This window comes from Salvelinus alpinus, chromosome 25 (genome assembly GCF_045679555.1).
Source record: "Salvelinus alpinus chromosome 25, SLU_Salpinus.1, whole genome shotgun sequence".
Lineage (NCBI taxonomy): Eukaryota > Metazoa > Chordata > Actinopteri > Salmoniformes > Salmonidae > Salvelinus > Salvelinus alpinus.
Window position 1 is genome coordinate 22,277,701 of NC_092110.1, and position 5,398 is coordinate 22,283,098.

Sequence of the window (5,398 nt, forward strand, 5' to 3'; positions counted from 1 at the left end):
ACTTTTTCAGTTCTGCCCACATTTTCTATGGGATTGAGGTCAGGGCTTTGTGATGGCCACTCCAATACCTTAACTTTGTTGTCCTTAGGCCATTTTGCCACAACTTTGGAAGTATGCTTGGGGTCATTGTCCATTTGGAAGACCCATTTGCGACCAAGCTTTAACTTCCTGACTGATGTCTTGAGATGTTGCTTCAATATATCCACATAATTTTCCTCCTTCATGATGCCATCTATTTTGTGAAGTGCACCAATCCCTCCTGCAGCAAAGCACCCCCACAACATGATGCTGCCACCCCCGTGCTTCAGGGTTGGGATGGTGTTCTTCGGCTTGCAAGCCTCCCCCTTTTTCCTCTAAACATAACGATGGTCATTATGGCCAAACAGTTCTATTATTGTTTCATCAGACCAGAGGACATTTCTCCAAAAAGTGCGATCTTTGTGTGCAGTTGCAAACCGTAGTCTGGCTTTTTATGGAGTTTTTTGAGCAGTGGCTTCTTCCTTGCTGAGCAGCTTTTCAGGTTATGTCTATAATGGACTCATTGTACTGTGAATATAGATACTGTTGTACCTGAAAAACGGAGTTTAAATGTATTTGGCTAAGGTATATGTAAACTTCCGACCTCAACTGTAAGTGTTTGTAAACTTCCGACTTCAACTGTAACATGTACATTTACAAGGGGACCTTTTTTTGGGAGAAAACAATTGAAACCTTTTACACTTTCAATATAATTTTATTGAAAAAAAGTACCAATAAAACAAAACAAGTAATTCAGAAAAAGATTTGTTGAGCAAAGCTCTTATATGTACAGCATATTGCACTACATAACAAATTGTCCTTACTTCCATAATGTATCAACGAAAATAAAACACAAAAAAAGAAACGAGTGCACAGTACAGTCTTGAAAACACACAGTCAATGTTCACAAAAATGCTACATTTTCGCTGGGTCTCTTTTCTTGGGAGTACAGAGAGTGTGTGATAATCAAGACTTAGTTGAAACTGAGCAGTTAAAGGCATTTTCCAGGTGTCAGTAATACATGTACAGTTCATCGGTTCATAAAAAAGGACAATGTTTCTTGGTTATGATTTAACCTCAGAGATCATATGGAGCACAACACTAAAATAAATGTTTCAGTTTTGACGGTATCGTTGAAAACATGTTTACACCAGAACCAGTCACAAAAGGAATGTTTCAAGCTCATTTTTATACAAAAAAGCCCTTGATCTCATTGGACTTGTTAAAAAGAGCAAACAGGTATTAAAAAGGATTTAAAAGCCACAAAACTGTCCCTATAAAAGCTGACCCTTTCATATGAAAAGACATTTAAAAAGTTAGGAAAGACAATGAGTAAGAAATGGTCTAATAAAAAAGGACATTTAAAGAAAGTGGACAAAAAAAAATCAAGACACTGACGGTTTTTCCATAATATACAAAACTCACTGTATAGAGTTCCTGTAGCTTTGCACAGTGCTGAGATATGGCAAGTATATGTCTATCTCCAGTACACAGCTTCAGAACCCCCTCTGAAAAATCATTTCTCGGCACCATGGTGGCTTGTTTCTCTTTCAAAGAAATCAAAGACTGTTCTATGCAGGTTATCGCATCGTCAATGGTCTGCTATACTACAGACATACAGCTAGTTCAGCACACGACATATTTGAAAGAACGAACCAGAGTACACTGTACAATATCACAGGGATTGCTCAGGGACGCATCAGATCTACAGACACAAAGTACTTTCCAGTGCATGTTGATTACAGAAGAATGCTAAAGTAGACAAAAAGGATTGAACCCATAACCAATGCCCAGTGACAAAAAAACATTTTGGCAAATTATCTGCAGGGTACTGATCCAGCTCCAAACCATTGACCAGAAAATTGTCATACTGTAGTTATGAACAGTTGAAGTCGGAAGTTTACATACACCTTAGCCAAACACATTTAAACTCAGTTTTTCACAATTCCTGACATTTAATCAGAGTAAAAATTCCCTGTCGTAGGTCAGTTAGGATCACCACTTTATTTAAAAAATGTGAAATGTCAGAATAATAGTAGAGAGAATTATGTATTTCAGCTTTTATTTCTTTCATCACATTCACAGTGGGTCAGAAGTTTACATACACTCAATTAGTATTTGGTAGCATTGCCATTAAATTGTTTAACTTGGGTCAAACGTTTCGGGTAGCCTTCCACAAGCATCCCACAATAAGTTGGGTGAATTTTGTGTCACGGCTGTTGGAAAAAGAGGACCAAGGTGCAGCGAGTCAGGTTTGTAGGCTTCCTTGCTCGCACACGCTTTTTCAGTTCTGCCGACAAATTTTCTATAGGATTGAGGTCAGGGCTTTGTAATGGCCACTCCAATACCTTGACTTTGTTGTCCTTAATTTTGCTACAACTTTGGAAGTATGATTGGGGTCATTGTCCATTTGGAAGACCCATTTGCAAACAAGCTTTAACTTCCTGACTGATGTCTTGAGATGTTGCTTCAATATATCCACATCATTTTCCTTCTTCATGACACCATCTATTTTGTGAAGTGCACCAATCCCTCCTGCAGCAAAGCACCCCCACAACATGATGCTGCCACCCCTGTGCATCACAGTTGGGATGGTGTTCTTCTGCTTGCAAGCCTCCCCCTTTTTCCTCCAAACATAACGATGGTCATCATGGCCAAACAGTTCTATTTTTGTTTCATCAGACCAGAGGACATTTCTCCAAAAAGTGCGATCTTTATACCCATGTGCAGTTGCAAACCGTAGTCTGGCTCTTTTTATGGCGGTTTTGGAGCAGTGGCTTCTTCCTTGCTGAGCGGCCTTTCAGGTTATGTCGATATAGGACTCGTTTTACTGTGGATATAGATACTTTTGTACACTTTTCCTCCAGCATCTTCACAAGGTCCTTTGCTGTTGTTCTGGGATTGATTTGCACTTTTCGCACCAAAGTACATTCATCTCTAGGAGACAGAACGCGTCTCCTTCCTGAGTGGTATGACTGGTGCGTGGTCCCATGGTGTTTATACTTGCGTAATATTGTTTGTACAGATGAACGTGGTACCTTCAGGTGTTTGGAAATTGCTCCCAAGGATGAACCAGACTTGTGGAGGTCTACAATATTTTTCTGAGGTCTTGGCTGATTTCTTTAGATTTTCCCATGATGTCAAGCAAAGAGGCACTGAGTATGAAGGTAGGACTTGAAATACATCCACAGGTACACCTCCAATTGACTCAAATTATGTCAATTAGCCTATCAGAAGCTTCTAAAGCCATGACATAATTTTCTGGAATTGTCCAAGCTGTTTAAAGCCACAGTCAACTTTGTGTATGTAAACTTCTGACCCACTGGAATTGTGATACAGTAAATTATAAGTGAAATAATCTGTCTGTAAACAATAGTTGGAAAAATTACTTGTGTCATGCACAAAGTAGATGTCCTAACCGACTTGCCAAAACTATAGTTTGTTAACAAGACATTTGTGGAGTGGTTGAAAAACGAGTTTCAATGACTCCAACCTAAGTGTATGTAAACTTACGACTTCAACTGTAGCTAAACTGATCTGTGATCTTTCCAGAACGAACACTCAGATTCTACTGCTATCTGCTGAATGGATAACGTGACATGGCTGATTCAGATGAATGCCTTAACCGATTGGGCCCATTTCTGGAGATGACTACCCTCAGGGAAAACCAGACACAGTGCAGATAACCATCGTTCTATACAGTATAACAAATGAATTATATACACATTTAAAACCCCCAAAAGGAAGAGAAATTGCACACAAAATCTATACAGTAGAAAAGGGCGAATAAACAGAAAATAAATAAAAAATGGAAAACAACGCTAAACGTCCTGAAGGAAATGGATGAGCAGTACACATAGATGTAGGCTACAGTAGAGCGAGAGAAGCGAGTTTAGGGGTGGTTTAAGGGCTACAGTGAGACAGGAAGCTACGGTGACTGGCTCAGCATTCAGGATCTGCAGGAAACAACAACAACAAACAACAACAACAGCGATGTTCAGCTCATCTCTCACTGCCCCACATGGTTCTATATTAGTCCCTGCCTCAACAGAGACAGAGCAAGCGTCATCATCTGACCAGTCTGTCTAAAGTATACCTTTATATCTATGGTTATGTATCTAATATATTTCAACTGATGCAGACAACAGAATGGGACCGAACCACTACATTCCTTTGTCGTTCTACTCTACATGGGAAACTGTTATTTGTATTTTCCCTGGCCCTGAAACATACAGGTAACTGACATAATAATGGAAACACTTGAGTAAATGAGGGATGGAAAGTATATTTAAAGCAGGTATTTCCACACAGATGTGGTTCCTGAGTTAATAAAGGAATTAACATTCCATCATGCTAAGGGTCATGTTTAAAAATGTTGGGCAGGCCATTATTTTGGCTACCATGGCTATGCCCCCATAGGATGACAACGTCCCCATCCACAGGACACGAGTGGTCACTGAATGGTTTGATGAGCATGAAAACGCTGTAAACCATATGAAATGGTCATCACTGTCACCAGATCTCAACCCAATCGAACACTTATGGGAGATTCTGGAGTGGCGCCTGAGACAGCGTTTTCCACCACCATCAACAAAACACCATATTATTCCAAGCACTTGTAGAATCTATGCCAAGGTGCATTGAAGCTGTTCTGGCTCATGGTGGCCCAACGCCACCCTATGAAGACACTTTATATGGGTGTTTCCTTGATTTTGGCAGTTACCTGTTTCTCCAGCATTCTAAATTAAGGGTTGAAAGAAAGCACTGATTATACAGACAGGAGATGACACAGAAGATGACTGTAGGACCAAATTACCAAGAGGTGTGTCTGAAATTACAGCCTCATAATGTATACTTCTCCTTCAAAATGGACAAAAAGTAAAGTACTGTAGGACCAAACATAACCGTATTAACAGGAGTTGTGTCTAAAATTACAGCCTCATGATATATACTGCTACTTCAAAATGGACAAAAAGTAAAGTAAAAAGGCAATACAATGTACAACAAACAGCATCTTCAAGAATACATCAGTGTCTTCAAAAAGATTAATATTTCAATAGTAATTACAGTCTTGCATACTACCAGTTAATTTCTAATCTCAGACACGTTCTCTTGTCAATTGGATTAGCAGTGGTGATTTCTATTAAAAAGTTACACCACAGGATCTGAGGACAAAGAACTAATACAAGATCACTCCACAGGTTAAAAAATATATATAAAAGCCCATGCAAGAATCCTGAGAGGAGGGAAGATGTTGTTGTTTCACATGTTTGTTTTGGTGTCCAGAATACAAGTGCATCTCTGACAGTGGGTTAGAGAGCACATCGATTGGAGGGCTAAAAAACATTGGAATTTCAATGAGGCATTCATTTAACCAGCA